This window comes from Meriones unguiculatus, chromosome 9, assembly GCF_030254825.1.
Source record: "Meriones unguiculatus strain TT.TT164.6M chromosome 9, Bangor_MerUng_6.1, whole genome shotgun sequence".
Lineage (NCBI taxonomy): Eukaryota > Metazoa > Chordata > Mammalia > Rodentia > Muridae > Meriones > Meriones unguiculatus.
Window position 1 is genome coordinate 61,499,474 of NC_083357.1, and position 19,705 is coordinate 61,519,178.

Genomic DNA, 19,705 nt, shown 5'->3' on the forward strand with positions numbered 1-19,705 from the left:
GCCATGTGGTGTTGTGGAAGACAAAGCATTCACTAGACACTGGCCTCTTCATAAGTCTGCAGACCCTTGGGATATCTGAGGGAGCACACTCCAGAAAGCATGGCTCAGGGCATCACGGGTTCTGAATGCAGCCTGGAATTCAGAATACTGCAGAAGCAGATCATCAGCTGACAGACAACAACAAAATAGCTCATCTTCTGGGTGTTGGGTTATTTGGAGTTATTAATAGTTTTTCTTACAACAATGATGGTTTTATGCATTACAATCCTGGTTGGTGTGGAACTGCCCAACATTAGATCTAGGGGCACCTGAAGCTGGCTACAGCTGTCTTTGGCAGAGCTGAGGCAGGAGTGAAATGCAGTTGGTGCAGAGGAGCACTTGAGACACTGGACCTAGACTTCTGAGGTCAAGTGGTCAAGCAAGGTCACCCCCAAAGAAGAGATGCCTCACTTGGGTCACAGTGAAAATTAGTCTTGAGATTACTGATCTCTCTCTCCTTTTTCCTCTCCCCTTTTCTCCCCACACCACTCTGTGTGCATGTGTGTGTCTGTGTGTGTGTGAGCGCTCATACATGCACACCTGTGTGTGCAGCACATAGCACAGGTGCTATATTATGCATGTGGAGGTCAAAAGACAACTTGTAGAAATTGGTTCTCTATCCACCATGCGTGTCTTAAGAATCAAACTCTGGTTGTCAGGCTTGGCAACAGGCATCTTTACCCAGAGCCATCTTGATAACCCCAATATTACTGATTTCTGAAACCTTAAAGATTGTGTGTTTCTAACATGAATGTTCAAACTCCCGTCTTCACTCATTATGAAAGTCTGGACAGCCAACTATGTCAAACAGCTCCATGGGAGACATGCAGTATATACCACCACCACTACCACCCCACCTACCAAGGTAAGATTTCCTATTCTCACTGCCATAATGAATAGACAGGCTCCAAGAGACACTCAAAATGGACACTTAGCAGCTGAGTCCTGAAAACAATTATAGTACGAGCTAAAACCCACAGGATTCTCACCAACCAACAACTTAAACAACCCCTTTTTGCAACAACCCCTTTCACAAAGAACTCCTGAAAAGATAATGCATCTAATCGTAGGGTCAGGTCACCAGGCATGCTCATGGAGATGACCATTGTCCACATAAGCACCAATCAAATGGCACCTGCAAGACCTGCAGCTCAGAATTTTGAGGACCAATCCAGATGCCAAGTCTGGTAGGAATGTGGAGCCGCCTTGGTACTTTGAGGACAACTCCGAGAGACCAATCTAAAACTTCAAAAGTCCGAAGAAGAAAGGTGTTCTGATGCCCAGCTGGCAGCTGTGGGTCACTGCAGGGTAGGACTTAAAAATTTATCTCTGCCTCTGCTTCTGGCTCAAGCCTACAAGATTAGAGGAGCCCTAGCTGCATGCCCTACCACCATAAGCTGAGTGATGCTCTCCCCACCACGATGATACAGGTATCTTGGAAGGACTGTAGATACCCTAAAAGTAGATAAAGTAAAGATACCCTGACTGTAGATAGCCAGATCTAGGGTGAGGATGGGTAGGCCCACACCTTGATCAGGACTGATTTATTTTCCATACCTCTTGTCCTCTACCTTAAACCTAAGGCTTATATGAAGACCCTGGGAGGTGGTTGGTCACTAGGCTTCTTTTTCCCTCTCCCCAATGTGGCCACATTTAATGAATGTCCCTCTTCTAATTTTCTCAGTTACTTTGTTTCTTTACTTGCTCCATTGAGGACAAGGGAATGATTCTAGCTTGTTACGATTTTGTTACTGGATTTGGGTCATAGGCCAAGTCCAGTAACAAAGGACACTGTCTTCTCAAACCACCAGCCAAAAAAACAAAACAAAACAACAACAAAACAAAACAAAACCTTATTCTTTGAAATTGTTTTTGTCAGCATTTTGACACAAGGATGAGGAAAGTAATGTAGCAGTAAATAATTTAACATTCTGATATATATATACCCACACAATGTGGAACCATGAAATAAACTATTGGCGTATGCATCACTTCTCATGCTTACTATGAATAGTTCTCAGATGCTGAAGATGGTGTCCACTACCACAGGACAAGCCCATGAACAGTTCTTAATGGAAAAAAAAAACCCACTATGCAAATAACAAATAAATGAGTAAGTAAATGTATTTGGGGGCTGGAGAGATGGTTTGGTGGTTGAAAGAGCTTTCTGTTCTTCCAAAGGACCCATGTTCCCTTCCCAGTATCCACACTGAGTGGCTCACCTATACCTCCAACTCCAGAGGATCTGGTGCCCACTTTTGACCTTCAGGGATGAACACACACACAAATAAAAAGTATTTTTAAAGACAAACACACAAATACACTCGTTAGCTTTGTTTAGCTACAAGAGACTGACTTAAGACTTGGTGTTATTGCCATCTTAAGTTTGCTAGAGTAAACTTCATCAGAATAATTTCACAGAGCTTAAAACTTATTAAAGCTGGTTTTAAGACATTGCCCTAATTTCTCCCACTATGATCTGTTGCTGTCATTATAAAAACCAAAGTCTCACACAATGAGGTAATACTTCCTTATTTAGAAAAGCTACTGGATGATTTATAATCATTGTGGTGGTGATACACTTTCAATTACACAGAAAAAAAAAAAAAAACTTCAAATCCCTTTTAATTCCACCTTTCTTAACCCTGAAGGGTATTTCATCCAGATCTCACCCGCTGATACAACCCAGATGAAAAAGAGATCCTTTCTTTATTACTTACAGGGAGCTTTAAATCAAATGGGGACCTCCACGGGGGTGGGGATAAAGGGGGAGATGGGGGGAGGGTTCATTTGCTTATTAGGTTTCCGTAAAAAAAAAAACATTAAAGATAACAGGCAGTTTCAGTGTGACCCAACCGAAGCCTGGAATCAGTTCCTTCTGAACGTGAAGGACTCCCCTTACAGACAAACTGCAATCAGCCTAACTTTCTGCAGTCTCGGGCACATGCATGCTGCCCTGACTGATGAGATGTTATTAATAAAGGAAGAGATGAGTATGAATTAAAGCAAGCCCCGCTTAATCACATTAATCCACAGCAAGTCAAAGGCTTCAATTTTCGAAATAATTTTGGGCTTAATGCCTCAGAGATGGGCAGCCTGCTCCATTGAGGAAGCAGCTGGTCCAATTTGAGCTCCATTGTGAGGCTAGAATTGTCCGGTCCTCACAGCAACACGGAAGCCTGACAGTTTTCAGGACGCGACCAGAAGTGCGGAGACAAAAGAAATTGCAAGACATTGAAAGGGCCCTGAACAATGACAAGGCGGCCCTCTGTGGGGTGGATTATATATGATTACCGAACTCACTGCCCGCATGGGTGGCGTGCTCTCCCAGGCCCCTGCAGCTGCTGCGGGATGCACACTCAAGGACCACTAGCAGAGGTTACAGATTAGAAAAAGGCTCACTCTAAGGCAACAGCACAGCAACCACTGGACAGTTGCCTGTCTCTGCCCATCTCCTCCACACACAGCGGCATGCGCACACTATAGGACACTCATACGCCTGAGCAGTAGCAGAAGGGACGTCCTCCTCAAGCTGAACTGTCTTTTCCATAAGCAAGATGGATACCTTTGTGGTGAAACAGAAAACGTAGGTTAGAACAAAACACATTGCAAGCTATGCATTAAGATGTGTAACTGTGGCTGCAGTGACACCAGGGCAGTCAGTGTGTGTTCTCAGGGTCCCACTTCCTTCAGAATCAAGATACCATTCCCAGCCGTGCGTTTCAGAGCTTAGAAACAAAGAGTGGACCAGCTCCATACTGCCCACAGAGCCCCCTAACTGAGGGCCAACGGTCCTCGGGAAGAACACAACAGATCCAGAGCCAAAAGCTCAGCTTCCTTTCTCAGCTAGCTGTGACTATTGTCAGCGTTATGAGCGACTTCATCTTTGACCAAGGAGAAACATTTTCTGCCATTTCCTTTCTGCTTTAGGACTCCAGTCTCCCAGAACTCCCAAGGGCCAGAAAAGAAAGCATATTCAGATATGGACAGCAAAACCATTACTAACCATTTCCAAAAAGGCTGAGGAATAAGGCCTGGCCCACTGTTACAGAAGACACACACACTTGCCTCTGCTTTTTCTCTTTAAACGACTGTACATGTCAATCCAAAACTCAGACCCAACAGTGCGAGGATTAACTTGCAGTCATTTCATTTAGTGTATAATATGTATGTGTTCTTGTTGAGATGCTTGCCTAGATGTGGTTATATTCATTTTCTTTACTTTCATAGTTTTACCTTTTAGCACACAATGAGAATTTTTTGGAAGAAGGATTCCTATCTGTAGAAGTGAGCAAATGAAACATCAGTTCTAATATTTAAACTGAACTAAAATGATGGGTTTGTATATAATGCCCTTGGTTAATTCTATTAACATGACAGCTCTTGAAAGCCAATTAATAAATGCATCCAAATAACATTAATTTTAACTGAGTGAAATTACTTAGCTGGGTCTTAAAGCATAGATTAATGGATAAATGGACAGATAGATAAATAGGATGGATAGAAAGATGGAAGGATGTATGGATGAATGGCTAGCAGATGGACAGATGGATGGGTGAACAGATGGCTAGACAGATGGATAAAGGGTGGCTGGGTAGGTGGCTGGAAAGAGGGATGGATGGCCAGCAGATGGTTGATTGGATGGATGGATGGATGGATGGATGGATGGATGGATGGTAAATATAAACAAATGGTGATGTGGGTTGTTAGAGGCACAGTCATGCCTTACCTTAAGTAACAAAGAAAGTGTACAGAGCCTCCAGATTGGAACTGACCTTGGAGGTCATGCAGCTTAACCTCCCCTCCAGTCCCACAGCTTGACAACAACAAGAGTTGTTGTTGGATTCTGTACCATGACTCTGAGGATGGGGGATGGAGATACTTAAACAAACACATCTAAATTCCTCCTGGCATACAGGAGCCAGCTTCCTACTCTCTTTTTCTAGTGTTACCCCTTTAAAAGTGATGACAGTCCCTGCCCCTTGCGTGGCAGTTCTTCCAGTATTAAAAACTGCTGCCATGCATCCCCCTCCCACCACACAGAGCCAAACTCTTGATGACAACAGCATGTTAGATGTCTTTTCGACTTAGCAGGAAACCCAGTTTGTAACTCAGCATCCCTCAAGCTCCAAAGCCACCCTTCTGTCACTGCTTTCTTATAATGGAGCTGGCCCTGTGAATGGCGCCTTAACATTATGGCTCAGAGTGTTGACAGTGGATGGCCATGGAGGAAATGGGAGAATGAAAGACATTTTCTTCTGGTTCTGGAGGTTTCCTGTCTCAGACAACAGAGTAAGCTTTTTCCAGCCCTTATGTCTACAAACGGCCCTTATGCCATTTGCTCTCAGGAGACTCAGGAGGACCTATGAGAGTACCCTTCCATCATCCAGATAGGAAGCCATTCAGCCAATATACAGTGTTGATCCATCATACCGTAAACCCCAGTTCTGCTTAAGATCATTAAATAGCTTGTTTTCTGCAAACAAACAGTAAACATTAAAAATCACTCTGGGAGAATAGAGAGATAGCTCAGTGGTTAAAAGCACTTACTGCTCTTTCGGAGGGCCTAAGTTTGGTTCCTAGCACCCATGGTGGGCAGTTCACAACTTCCTATAACTCCAAGTCTAGGGAATCTAAAATTGTATCACTTGCACACATACATGCACACACATAATTAAAAATAATAAAAATAGATTTTTTAAAAAAAATCCATCTAAATTCAAAGTTTCTCAGTTTACAAGGATGCTACACCCCAACTCACAGATGGTGCACCGAAAATGTCATAAGTCTAAATGGGTGTACTTACACACAGCCTCCTGACCACCCCATCTGTTCAGTACAGTGCAAGGTGTGGTATGAGCAGTCCTGGTGATCATGGCTGACAGGAGTTAAAGCTCAGATCACTGCTGGGCAATGTCCCACAAAAGAGGACCACATTGTGTATGCTAGCTAGGGAAAGATCAGAATTCAAACACTGAGCTGCAGGGTATACACTTTCCAACGTACAAAGTGAAAATACAGTGACAGCCAGAGCAAGTGCGGAAATGTGTCTACTTCAGGGCAAAACACATTTCTGTGGCCATGATACCAACACTGTTTCCTGGTTTGCTAAAAAGGTATCATTGATGCAGATAAGAGGGGACTGTGATGCATGGAGGAAGGTGGCGGGGAAAGCGCGGTTTCTATATTCAATTATAGTCATTAATATTGTCATTTTATTACAAAACTTAGATGGACTCACAGCATAAGATCAAGCCACTGGGAGAGGGGGCTCATGAAGCCCTACCCCTAGCTGAGAAGCTTTTGGCAACTGATGGTTGCTGGCAGAAGAAGCCATTCTTCTTCAGTGGGGTGGCCAATAAAGAACCCCACACTCCTCATACAAGCAACCCTAATTACACGCAGTGGACCACTGAGAGACAGACAGACAGACAGACAGGCAGGCAGGCAGGGAGGGAGGGAGAGAAGGAAAGAGACAACATGGAAGTAGAAGGGAACTTCTTGGTAAGATGGAGTTCAGTAAGGGTGGAAGGGATAAGGGGATAATGTCAGTGAATATAAAACAAATGCATTTTTTGTATGAATAAAATTATCAAAGAATTATTAAAATGTTTTGTGAACAGAGATGTCTCAGTGGGTACAAGTGCTTGCTGCAAAGCCTGACGACATAAGTTTGATCTCCAGAACACACCCAAGGTGGAAGGTGAGAATGGACACGAAGCATTATCCCCTGCCCTCCCCTCCACATCAGATGGGGGAGGGACAGGGAGGGAGAGAGACTTGATAACCCTGTTTTGTTCTTCCTGGCTGTCTTTCTGAAAGTCTCCCTGCAGGACTGCCCATATCCATCCTGCAGCTTACTCTTGCCAAAGTCACACTGCAAATGACACCAGAGCATGGACTTTTCTATGAGAAAAGTTAAGAGTTCCTCCTAACTGTCTCACTGATGAAGCATCCCTCCTTGTTCTGTTCCAAGCCACGGTGCCTATATGATGAGACAATTCCCAGCATTGCATCTAAATTGCAGCCAATGATTAAAACAAAACACACACACGCATCAGTGTGGCATAGGTATCTAGAGGTCTTGGTGTAGACTGTGGGTTTGTTCTTAAAGCATAGATAAACATGATGGTTAGTCTTCTGTATCACTGTGTCTATGTCCTTTAGTCAAGATTTTTCCTGGGTGTTGTCTATGAAAAAGATGAACATTTGTGAATCAAGGACATAAGACCTGTGGCATCCAGGTGAAAGCCTGCACAAAATGTGAAGGCTAAGTCTGAGGGAACTCCTGCCTGAATGGCCAAGCTGCAACACTGAATCTTTTCTCTCTGCCTTTGAACTGTGACTGAAAGGCCAGCTTGTCTGGACTGGAGCTACATTAGCAGCTGCTCTAGCTGAAACCCCCAGGACATGTCAGCTTCCAGGCCACGTGGGCCGATTCTTCACTCTCTCCCGCCCCTCTTCTGTGTATCATCTGATTGGCCCTCTTTCTCTGGAGATAAACATTACACCATCTAACACGACACATAAGCTTATAAAGGTGAAAGTAAGGCTGTCAGAGAGGAGAAATTCTGGAAGGAGGGAGTGATACCATGGGGTGGAGAGTAGAAGAGACAAAAGGGGAGGAGGGGCTGAACTGGGGAGGTTGGAGACGGGGACCTCGTGAAAATTAAGTAAGACATTTTACAGAATCCCCGGTAACTGTTTTGACAAAAGAAACAGCCTCCTTGCGACGCAGACTGCCTGCCTGAGAAATGTGAACTTTTCATGGCAATAGCACCACACTTAACCAAGTCTTCAGGCAGGTATCTGCTCTGTGTGCCACACGCAGACGGCATCTGAGATGACCTGTTTACTTATGTTTCACAGTCTACGTCATTTCGAGGAAGATGGATATATAGAATTTTTGTTTTGTACGTTTCTGAGCATATACAAAGGTAAAACTCAGTTAAATAAATCCAAAGATTGCCCCCATGGCAGACTACTTACCTTACCAAGGCCTCTCCCTCTTCCTCTTTCCTTGCTTGATGGCAAAACTTTCACATCATCTCTCAATATTGTCACACAGAATTGAAAATAAGAATTGAAGCTGTTCATATAAATTTAAGGATATGACTGGACTCCACTCCATCTAAAAGTGCTAGCAGCTGTGCTCTAGAACAGCCCGCTCCTGGCCCATATTCAAACTTCCCTGACTGATGCCACCTAAGCTCTTCTTGGGTTGTTTCTCCCCCCATCAATTTCCATCCTGTAGCATGAATTCTCACAAATAATGCTGCACATTCCAGCATACATCAAATTAGGAGATGGTCCATATGAGTCATGTCTATGCACCAAAGGATGCTCTGTTTCCATATGTTATAGATCATATGTAGTGTGATACGTAATCACAGTTGTCAACTTTATGAGATCTCGAATCACCTGGGATAAAGACCTCTGGGCATGCTTTGAAGGAGTTACATTGATTGAATTAATTGTTTCGGGAATAGCCTACCCACCATGGGTAGCACCATTCACTGGACTTAGGTCCTGGCTTGTGTAAAGAGGAAAAAGTGAGCTAAGCAATTGCACTATCTCTTTCTCCTGACTGTGGACACTAAGTGATCAGCTCCCTCTTAAGTTGCTTCTGTCAAGAACCTTTTCTGACAGCAACAGAAGAAGCCGAGATACTTAGGGTTGCTAAGAACTGGGGGATTCAAGTGAGCACAGAATGTCTGTCAAGAGCTCTTAGCAGAGTGGACATCACTGAGGTCATTGCTTCATTAGAGGTTGCTACGCAATGGTGGTTCCGACTAAACAATTATTGCCATGTTAACAGTAGATGGAGAATTAAGAACAGGAAATAGGCTCTGCATGACATCAGCGCAAAAATGTGTACATGTTTTAAAGGAACGGTAAAATTCTAACCTATTCTCTTGTCCTTGAAGTTCTTGTAGCCTCAGTAAAGAACAGGGAGGCCTGGCACTCCCAGAGATCTCCTCACACATCCCTTTTCAGTGCTAATCTCGCACCAGTGCAAGCCATCACTGGTACTATAGATTATTTCAAATTTTATGAATTAAATAATGCAACGTGCTTTTTGCTTGTTTTTTTTTTCCTACACAAAATGTATAGGAAAAAATGTATTCGAGCATAACTGTCTTGAGGCTCCCCCATTTTGTTTTAGCAGTGGTTTGTCCCCCTTTTTTGCTGAATAGTTTCTCACTGAATGGATATACCATCACTTGCTTATACATTCACCTCCTGATAACCATTTAGGTGGTGTCTAGTTTGGGGTTGTTAGAGAAATAGATACGATCAGCATTCCTGTATAGGGTTTTAATCTAAATGTAAGTTTTCATTTCTCTTTGGTAAATGTACGGGAGTGGGCTTCCTAGCCATACGATTCATGCATATTAAACTTCATGTGATATTTCCAAATGGTTTTTGCCAAGCAGCCGTGCCATTCTGCATTCCTGTCAACATTGCATGAATTCCAGTTGCTCAGCACCCTCATTAGTATGCAACATTGACAGTCACTGTTTTCAAATCTTTGCTTGGGGGAGTATGTGCATGCCATGGTACAAATGTAGAATTCAGAAAAAAAAAAAACCTTGGGTGTTGGTCCTCTCCCCTTCTATTGTTGGGTCTCTTTATTGTCTCCGGCTGTGTATGCCAAGCTAGCTGCCCTCAAGTTTGCAGGATCCTCCCGGTTTTGTCTCCCATCTCACCTTAGGAGTGCTGGCATTATAGAGTCAAGCCACTGTGTTAGGCTTTACTTGGGTCCTGGAGAATCCAAATCGTGTTCTCAGAGAATCCAAATCGTGTTCTCACACTTGTATGGCAAGTGCTTTATCCCCTGAGTCGTCTCCTCCCCTGACAGTAACTTTGCTTTACCTTAACTATTCTAACAGAATGCTAGTAGCAGATCAATGTGGTTTTTATTTGCATTTCTCTGGTGACTAATGATGTTGAACATCTCAGGAAAAATTCTTATATGTCATCTGTAGGTCTTCTCTGATGCCTCGATTCAGAGCTTTTTGTCTACTTTCAAAAAGTTGTTAGCTTTCTTATTACTAAGTTTTGAGCATTCTTCAAAAGGGAAAAAACTTTTATTCTTCTGTGAAGTAAAGAAAAAAGGGAACTTGCAGACAAACTTTAAGTCATTTGCTGCCAAAGCAAACCATGTCCCAGGAAAGAGAAGGTTTGAAAGAAACCAAAGCTTCTGTTGCAGGGATGGAGTGAGACTCTTGCCAACTCTATGTCTGTGTGAGGTGCAGCCAGGCTGTGGGCAAGTACCCAGCTCGCCTTTGAGCCTGGATACCTGGTCTCAGCTGCAGATTCCCACACTGTGTCCCTCAGCCTGCTGGCCAATTTTCTCCTGTTGAGGAAAACCCAAAAGACTATGGAATTAAGCAGGCCCTCAGTTCTTCACACACGAATGCGCTAATGTTATGCGCTGTGCCAAGCCCTCATGTTGATGCTCATGAAATCAGAGAACCCTGTATATACTCACCGAGGGACCCTGGACTCCCCTTTGGCATCCTGCCCAGATATTAGAGCCATCGCTATTCTGATATGGATTCATGACTTCTGACTTGCTATTGGTAACCATCGCCTCCATCACTGTGACAGTATCAGAGGTGATAAACGCCACGATGCCAAACAGTAATCTGAAAAATTCCCTTTTTTTGTCCTTCTATAATTAAGTTTGGGTGAAAATTTAATCACATGAATAAGGCAATGTGTTCATTATGGATTGTTTTTTGTATAACTTCAAAAGAAGACAATTTCTCATAAGTAGACATGTGATGCCCTAGCAAATGATATGATGTTGCCTTTTACAGACAGTTCCACATCTCTGTACATTATCTAGAAGCAAGAAATAGCTGTTGGTAGGCAGAACTTTATTTTACTTGTTTTTTTACTGGAACTCACTATGTAAAACAGGCTGGTCTCAAACTCATAGAGATCACTTACTTCTCCTTCCTGAGTGCTAAGGTTAAAGACATAGGCCACCACACCTGGCTTATTTTTATATTAATTTGTATTATTCTTGAGAATCTTTTTTTTTAAGATTTTATTTATTATTTATACAATATACTGCCTGCACACCAGATCTTACTATAGATGGTTATAAGCCACCATGTGGTTGCTGGGAATTGAACTCAGGACCTTTGGAAGAGCAGACAGTGCTCTTAACCTCTGAGCCATCTCACCAGCCCTATTCTTGAGAATCTTATACATGTATATAATGAAACACAATCATATCCACCTACGATTCCTTCCCCCAACACAGCTCCCATCTCAAGTTCATGTCTTTTTTAGAAATAACCCACTAAATCGAGGACTTTATTTTATTTCTTGTAATAGAATCTGGCATATAAATATAACTTTAAAATATGGGCACACAACAAAACAAATATTTCTAATAATATATTATGGAAAGTCCTAACCCCAGTGTAAGACTTCGGTTCACACAGGAATGTACAGATTCCGGAAGACCTGGATCCCTCACCTTCACTGACACAATGCTATTAATCTGCTTAATCTTAACACAGCCACCAGCTAGCTTACAAGATGCTTTTCTCGAGAGTGGCAGCAAGCTGGTGGCCATATTTGCTGTCCTTATGTGCCCCGCCCATCACCACCCTGTGGCCCCCTGAGGGAACCATCCCTGATGTTCATACACCTGTACATCCTGTGACTAAAAACCTCACAGAACCAACAAAAGCGATCCAGGAGTCAATGGTAACACAGCTGTTTTTGGTTTTGTTTTTGGTTTTGTTTTGTTTTAAGAGGCAGGTCTATATCATAACATATTTCTGATTCTAAGTTCTGTTTCTTTAAGAAATGAAATTCCTTTAAACCTTTATTTTCCCAGTGAAGGGTCCACAAAGGACTGTTGCACAATGGAACCGTTTAAACGGCTCACTCTGCAGTGTGGTCCCTTTGAACACCATTGTTTGGATGAATTCTGCTCTTGCCCATTATCTGAACACAACGTGTGGTGGCCAGTTGCATTCTGCACTAACAATGCACCAGCATTGGCTGGCACTCCATTTTCAGCTGCCAATACGGGCGCTGGAGAAGCATTCAGACCTGGAGACAAACGACTCCTGAGGAACAGAGAGGCAGCCTGCAGGTAGGTTTCAGGGGATGTCTTATCTGCTTAGAGTCATTGTGTTCCAATCTGCATGTCTTCCAGAAAACTAAAAATAAGGGTCCCAGGAGGTGGGAGAAGGTTATCACTGTAAAACTACGTTTCAACAGCTTGAAGTTGGATTATACTTGGATTCTAGGAAGGTAGCATGAAGCAGTTGGTTGGCTCTGATGAGTATATGGAGATGGATGCAATGGCTCAGTGCAGTCTGTTTAGAAAAAGATCATGAGCTGGGCATGGCGGTGCACACCTATAATATCAGCACTTGAAATGTGGAGGCAGGAGGATTGACAGTTTGAGGCCAGTCTGGACTACAGAGTAAGACCCTGTCACAATAAAAACAATAAAGACAAGGAAGAAGAGGAGGAGGAGAAGGAAGAAGAAAAAATAAAATTGCCCTGTGGTCTCCTTTAAAAGGAAGACTTTGTCCCAGAACGGTGCTAGAATCTCATGACGTCAAAGAAAGATCTCACTTTTGAGATCTGCGTTGTTGTCTTTTTCTTTCTCATGCAGAACTTGCTGGAGCACTGATTTAGCCAGCAACAACAATTTACTGAGACCTTACTGTATACCAGGCCCTGCTTTAACGGACAAGGGAGGGAGGAGACAGACTGCAGCGAAGAACTTTGTTGTCCCAGAGCTTGGGTAAGGACTCAGTTGGTAAACTGTTTGCCTTGCAGGCAGGAGAACCTGAATTTGAAAGCCCCATCACCATGCACAAATGCCAGCCACGTCAGCTCATGTTTGAAATGCCAGCTCTAGAGAGGCAGAGACGCAAAGATCCCTGGGCTTCACTGGTCAGTCAGCCTAACCTGATTGGTGAGCTCCAGGCCAATAAGAGACCCTGCTTCAATGGAGACGGGCAGCGTGCTTGAAGCTAACACCTGAAGTTGTCCTCTGACCTACACACACGCACATACTTACACCTGCACACGCATGAACTAACATGTACCCCCCCACACACACACACATAACATGTACCCTCACACACACACATACACACAGAGAAAGAACTAGAGTAAGAAAGGCAACCAGGTGTTGTGAGCATGTGTAACAAGCGACCAGCATACTTTGTGGAGGACAGGGTGGGGCGCCACAAGAAGCCAAGTCAGGTGGAGAACGGCCAGACCCAGGAATAAAAATTCTCTGCACATTTCGACTCATTTTAGAAGTCGTTTTTCAGCATTACACACCACACTCAAATATCCTAAGTGTCAATAAAAATAATGTCATGAAAAGTGAATGAAGTGCCCCATTCTGTTTGAAAACAAATAAATGAATTGCTCGTTACAGTTCACAGGGGTAATGTCTTCTCCACGAAGCCACTGAGTCTTTTAACAGGACGCTGCCTGCTCATCCTCAAAGTGACTCATTTCCTTGTTCGGTGTTCAGGGTTTATTACATAGCGCTAGGGCTTTGAAGAGACTCCTACTCCGGAAGGAGAGGGCCGCTGTAGTGTAATAAACACCGTGAGGAAAGTCTACCAGAGAGGAGTGGGGTATGTAAGAGATGTCCTTAGCTCATGGTTGGTGGTGGGGTGAGGCAAGGTTCCAGGAGGAGGACCCCAATCCACATGGACTGAACATGTCCAAGTCCATGTTTCTGAACGAGGGATGAAGAATGTCCGGTCCTTCGGCCTTAATGGGAACACTGTGCTGGATAGGTCACACTATAACAATATTCTTCTTCCTTGTTCGGAAGATAAGGAAGGAGCAATGGGAGGCCCTAAGTGACTCAGACTTGGTCCCCTACCTGGTATAAGGGACTTTCAGGATGCAAACCCTGATCCCTGGATCCCAGTTTCCATTTCTATAGGTCTCTGTTGCTATGTGGAACTGTGGCCATAAGCACAGATCAGGTTGAATACTGGGCCCTTCTTCAGTTTTCAGGGATGACTGGCCTAGCTTATCCCTGGAAAAGTGCAGCATGCAGCCTGAGTCACACTCTGCTCATGGGCCAGTGTTTTGACGGAAGGACAAGCAAGAGGAAAAAACCAAAACCCTGATGTGTTCACACTGGTTTATTGTCTCTCTCCAAAATTAACTGTTTGTCTTTAGGTCTCTCTCTCAGTCTCTCTCTCTCTCTCTCTTTTCCAGGTGTCATCATAATAAAAACCTAAAGGAAGTTCTTTTTCTCTTTTCTCTTTCTGCTCTTCTTATACATGGCAGAATGTACCTCACGTTGTTTGGGACAGCCGTCCAGAAGCATAATTACATGATTAAGCACTGTGTCCTCCCAGGAAATGGCGGGAGCCATGATTACCCCACCCAGGAGGGGGTGGGGTAAACAATACGCAATCAGGCTGTGGGCAAGGTTTCCCACTGCAACCCAGGAATAGGCTTGTCCTCATCAAAGGTGGAGGAGACAGGCTTCATATTCCTTCCATGTTCATATTAAGAAAGACAACAAACTATAATCAAGAATATAATCAGGGATGGAATAAAATGCTGATTGCCCTTAATGACCTTATTATTCTAGCATTGGGTATGTTATAAAAAACTGGGCAATGTGTTTCCATGGTTCTCTGAGTGGTATACATGTATGATGTATGTATGGTTGCCTGTGGCGGTCTGGGGTAGAAGACTCTCACCTCTATCCGTACATAAAGAGAACACGTGGAAAAGTCAGGGAATAAAGGAAGTGTGAAGTCAGGGAGAATATCCAGGGTCCACTACCAAAACGGCAGAGTGTTAGTAAATAATAGGCGAGGGGCAGAGAAGGCCAAGGGTACCATCCAGTTTCAGGTCAATAGAGGCAAGTGAGTAAGTGATAGCAGTCAGCAGTCTGGAATAAGGAGCCTGCTTTGAAGGCTTGAAAACCACATTCCTAAAGCCACTCTGTTCTTCCGGTACAAAGGATGCAGGTCAAAGAGGCACGGGGCAAGACCCCCCAGATCCTGCCGGCAGAGAATCTAAACGAAAACATGGAGACACTACTATGTATCTAGCAACGAGGCTGAAGTTCCAAACATAACCAGAAGTTAGTGGTCTCGAGAGGTTTGTGGGACCGGGCATGAATACACAGAAACACAGGACATTCTAGAGCAGGGATGCTACGCTCCATGGCATTATAATGGTCAATAACGCTCTTACACGTGAATCGAAGCTCATGGACAGCAGGCTCCCCCTCCCCCATACGTGCTCACACAGAGAGGGTCCTGATGTAAACCAGGGACATGAACTAATAGTAACATCCTGATGTTTCCATCAGCGAAAGCAAGTTTCCACAACAACGCCAGATGTTAGCAGGGGAAAAGTGTGCAAGCGTTGGGAGGGGTTGGGTATCCTGGGAAATCTGTTAACCCACCTCCTGCTTCATTCTCCTGCAAACCTACAACTGTTCTGAAAGGTTGCCTTTTCTTAGATAGAGTGTGTGCACATTTATGAAGGCAGAAACTGGTCCTCCATGTCACCGTAATATCTGATGTACAGGTGAATAAACTTTAAAAGAATCTGTTCATGTGCTAAATGTGCATTAAGGATGCTGACCGGGTAGTAATTGAGAGGCTTGCCACTGCAGACCACTGCACTAGTGGCCCAGATGCAGTAGGGTCACACAGCTTTCCTTGGACAAGTGTGAGTCTTCATCTGAAGGAGCTTTCATTCTGTTGCAACTGCTCCAAATCCCAGGGTCAACCTTCCACATCCCACTGCACAGGACTCTCAGCTCTGCCCTTTCTTTGGAAGGAGCCTGGCTTCCTCTATATTTCTCTTAGGTCACCCTGAAGACCTGGGCCTTAAAAGTAGGTGTAAGAGTCACTGCCGTGGCTTCCCAATTAGGTCCTTGATCACTGCCCGGTTTAAAGCTTGTGGGTACTAACAAATGCCCAATACACGGTGACTGGGACCTCTGGTGTGTGAGGCTCTGCACCTGGTGTCACGGGAGAGATGGAAGGACGAGATGGCACGACCTCAGGAAAAGGACAACCAATGAGAGGACCCTTTACTGGTAACCTGCTTCCCAGCCAGCCCAGTGAAGCAGTAAATGTGTGTGACTGCTTTGTCTTTGTGTAGGGGACAGAGGAACGCATCTAGCCAACCTTGGAGTTCTTGTCATAGTACCCACTTGTACTGTCTTGGGCTCTTTAAGAGAAACACAGCAAAGATGGTAAATAAATACCCTGCAGCAGATGGGGCAGTACCAACTCTAGCCCCATCACCTGTTGTTTGTCTAGACAAACGCTGTCCTGCATTCATCCCCACAGGGACCACACTATCTGCTGTGCATCCTTTCCCTAATGAGCTATCATAAGAACCAAAGAAGCTGCTGGGGTGGGGCTGACGTGAGGCCTGGCACGTGGGGAACGCCAAAAAATATAAGCAGTCTTTTCCTTCCCAAGTTCACCTCCACCTTCTGACACACATGCCAGTGCCTGCCTGCGCTGCACTGCAGAGCCACTGACGTGACTCCAGTCACGGTGTGACTGGAGGAGGAAGATGATGTCTTAGGTCTGAGAGATGATTTCTAGACAAAAGTGAGTCGCCTCCCAAATGGGACTCTAAAACCAGTCCGAGGGAGGAGGCCGAGCTAGCTGCCTTTCTTCCTTCCGCATTGTATCCAGGCTTTGGAAACTGTTCATAACACTTCCATAAACATAGGATGATGGCTTCGGCCACACAACAGATTAATTCTACACGTCTGGGATGAAAGAGGCCTGTCCCATGGAAGAAGTAGAGTTCCCGTGAAAAATTGTTTTTGGCTCACATCAGACCCTTGGGGGCTTACCCCAGCGGAAGCTCTTAAAATTAAATTAGGTAATAAAGTTATGTTGCTCCAATACAGGCCACAGAAATTCAGATAGCATGTTCATTATGCAAGAGGCATAGCCAGTGGTGATCAGTTCTCAGTGATGGATAAACCGCAGTATATCCAGAAAATGACATATTATTCAGCACTGGAGAAAAAAAAAAAGAGGCATCGACTGAGCCATGAAAATTCATGGAGGATGTCATCGTTTGTTTCTCTGTTGCTATGATAAGACACTGACCAAAAACAACTCGGGGAAGAAAGCATTCATCTTACCTTACACTGCCAAGGTAACAGTCTCTCACTGAGGGAAGTTGGGAGGTGAGCGGGAGGTGGGAACTAAAGCAGAGAGGAGGCAGGAATGGTGCTCACTGGCTTGCTCCCGATAGCTTCCTCAGATCACTTGTACAGCCCAAGCTCACCTGCCCAGGAATGGCACCACCCACCGTGAGCGCGGTGCTCCCACATCAACCATTAACCAAGAAAGTACCTACAGACTTGCCTCCAGGCTAGGCTGATGGAGGCAACCCTCAGTTGAGGGTCATTCTTCCCAATAAGCCTAGTTTGTGTCAAGCTGATGAAAACCCCAGTGGCACAGAGGAGCTTCCAGTGCACATTCCTAAGTCAGAGAAGCCGGTCTGAAAAGGATGCATGCTGCTTGCTTCCATCTTTAGGACAGTCTGGAAAAGGCAAACACATGGAGATGGGAGCAAGCACAGTTTGCTGGTCGTCAAGGGGTAGGGCAGGGGTCTGAACAGAGCAGGCCCAGGTTTTCAGGACTATGGATCCATCCAGCGCAATGCAGCCCTGGTGGGGTAAGCGGTTATACATTTATCTAACCTACAAAATGTGCGGTGCGCTGAGACGAAGCTTAATGTATCCTGTCTGGGTAGGTGTATCCATGGCAACACATGCAGCCTTCTGGAGCAGGATATGGAAAATGGGGTGCTTGTAGGTGTGTGAAGGTGGAGAGCACACAGGAAGTCTCCACACTTCCTGTTCAATTTTGCTATGAACCTTCAATTGCTTGAAAAACAAAAGTTTATTAACTTAAATAGCTTTTTTTAAAGATACACCCCAATTCTTCTGGGTCCTCCTGCACTCCAGTCCACCCTCCACCCACCACCCACCACCCACCAGCTTCAGCTTCCAGTATGTGGTTTTGTCTATTTTAAAACCTGCCTCGCTGGGGACAGGTAGTTGTCCCTAAAACATTTCAAACTAGCAAATGGAGACAATCAAGCCTTAAACAAGATCAAAGGAGTGAGGTGGGCCCTTGCTTTTCCTTGGGCACAAAAATACTCAGGTTCAGGCACATTTGTCAATCTTCCCAGGGCAAGACAGGCCCACCGAAGGCATCCCTGGATACAGGAGCTGGGAGTGCTTGACCTCCAGGACTAGCAGTGAGCACGGGTGGGCCCAGGTCACTGGAGATCACACCACTTGTGTGAAAGATGTGGAATCCTTGCAGGCATGGCTGCTTTGTATACAGCCCTTCCACTGTGTTCCAGTGCTTTCTCTCTGCCAGCCTCCCATTTGAAAGCACCGAGTACAGAGGCTCTGGCAGGTGCCGGTGTGTGAAATGCCTGCTGGCCCCCCAGGGTTTCAGCCCAGAGCGTGGTGGTCTTTGGCCCTATGCTAAGGGACAAAGTAGTCTCCTTCTGGGTCCTCAGGAACCATCTGTAGCCAGAATAACAAGGACAGTGTGGAAGAAAGGCCCATCTTCCAGCTGGTACAACTTGGACATAGTTTCATACTAGGCTAAAGTTTTCACCCACAGGAAAGATTCTGATGTTTCATCTAACTGTTAAAACTCACTTAAGGGCTGAGAAATGAGACACCAACCAATCGGTAAAGTTCTGGACACAAAACATGAGGACATGAGTTCAGTCCACAGAACCCACCTGAAAAAGCCAGGCATGGTGGCACATAGCTGTAATTCTAGCTATGTGCAACGGGAGGGAGAGCCATTGAGCTCAATGGCCAAGCATTAACCTCACTGATGAAAGACTGCCTCAGATGAGATGGATAGTGCCTAGTGAAGACACCGAGGGTTCTCCTCTGGCCTCCATGCACATTCATGAACATGCATGAGTACATGCATGTTCACACAATTTAAAACAAACAAACAAACAAAACAGGAAAGATGAGTTCTAGGAACTGACTAACCAAATTAAAAAAAATTTTTTTTTTTTTCATTTCTGTGGACTATGATCTTCTAAGTGGCCCCAGAGCCCTGGCTATGTTTGACAGGCAGTTTTAAAAATTCTAGTTTACTCGTGAAAGAAATTAACTGCTTTCATTAATGGGTTAGAGGTTAGGCATTCATTAAGAGAGGCTTCTCTGCAGCTGAGGGGGACTAGGGATTGTTGCTGAGTCCAGGCCATTGAAAGGTAGACAGTGGTAAATGGCCATGACCCTTCTGGGGGCCACTCAGCTGCCTGGGTCCTTCCCTGTGACCACTGGGTGTTTGCAAGGGTCCCTCGGATGACTTTTGCTCAGTGGGTGGGGTAGTCATTGACCCAGATATTTATTTTTAATATAATTTACAGAGAACAGCAACAAAGAAACCTTATTCTAAAGGCTGTAAAAATTGTAAGTCATTTAGAAGTAATTAAGATCCAAGTTCATCACATAAAATTGCCAGGGAAGCTGGCCCCTGCCACAGTAAGGTTATCTTGGCATAGTACATTACGGCTCCATTATATGTCATGTGAAAATTTCAGGGCAGGCCAATCCATCAGTGGCTTCTGCAATTACATTTTAAGAAGTGCTTAA

At 44.6% G+C, this 19,705-nt stretch overlaps 1 protein-coding gene across 7 annotated transcripts in view; it reads right to left on the reverse strand.

Annotated features, from left to right (window-relative positions):
- Window positions 1-19,705, reverse strand: part of Msra (methionine sulfoxide reductase A) — a 313,853-nt gene that overhangs the window by 128,465 nt on the left and 165,683 nt on the right. The gene's annotated exons all lie outside the window — the stretch shown is intronic.